At 40.4% G+C, this 961-nt stretch overlaps 1 non-coding gene across 1 annotated transcript; it reads right to left on the minus strand.

The window, feature by feature from the left end:
• Positions 1 to 324: 324 nt before the first annotated feature.
• LOC131254431 (small nucleolar RNA R71) lies at positions 325 to 431 on the minus strand. Its single transcript, XR_009175544.1, has one exon. It is a non-coding gene; the product is annotated as a small nucleolar RNA R71 (small nucleolar RNA).
• Between the last annotated feature and the right edge of the window lie 530 nt (positions 432 to 961).

Raw genomic sequence — 961 nt, forward strand, 5'->3', positions numbered from 1 at the left:
GGAGTGAGTATGCCCTCATGCATGATTTTTCCTGAAAACACAGGACAAATGGACATCAAGCCAGGAGTTATCCAACTCCTTCCCAAATTCCATGGACTTGAATCAGAGAGTCCATATTTACATTTGAAAGAGTTCGATGAGATTATGGCTACATTATGTTTTCCTAATGTATCTGAGGATACAGTCAGGCTGAAACTCTTTCCTTTTTCCTTAAAAGAGAAAGCTAAGATGTGGTTACATTCACTGCGTCCTAGATCCATTGGCACATGGAATGACATGCAGAGGTAATTCATAAAAAAATTCTTCCCACATCATAAAACGATTACCCTCAGAAAAGCAATAATGAACTTTGCCCAAAAGGAAGATGAAACATTCTTCCAATGTTGGGAAAGGTTCAAAGATTTGGTCAGTTCATGCCCACAACACGGATTTGAAACGTGGCGCATTACAAATTTTTTCTATGATGGACTGACATCTTCCATGCGCCAAATGGTCGAGACAATGTGTAATGGAGAGTTCATTAATAAAGATGTTGACGAGGTATGGGATTACCTCGATAGTCTCGCTGAAAAAACACAATCATGGGACTATTACCCAATGGCGAACACCACGTCTAGGCCGACTCAATTAAAGGAGAAAGGTGGATTATATCTCTTGAAAGAAGAGGATGATCTCAAGTGTAAAGTGACTACGCTCATAAGGAAAGTTGAGGCCATGGAAGGAAAGAAGGATAAGGTCAATGAAATTGTTTGCGGCATCTGTGATTGCAACATTCACACAACTGAAAACTGTCCTACAATACCTGCCTTTCGAGGAGTGTTGAATGAACAAGCCAATGCCGTAAATAATTATCAAAGACCTTTTACTGGACCTAACTCCAATACATACAACCCTGGCTGGAAAAATCATCCAAACTTTAGTTGGAGGAATGGACAGACGGCTACTCCTCCAGGTTTCTTCA

The sequence above is a fragment of the Magnolia sinica genome, chromosome 8 (assembly GCF_029962835.1).
Source record: "Magnolia sinica isolate HGM2019 chromosome 8, MsV1, whole genome shotgun sequence".
Lineage (NCBI taxonomy): Eukaryota > Viridiplantae > Streptophyta > Magnoliopsida > Magnoliales > Magnoliaceae > Magnolia > Magnolia sinica.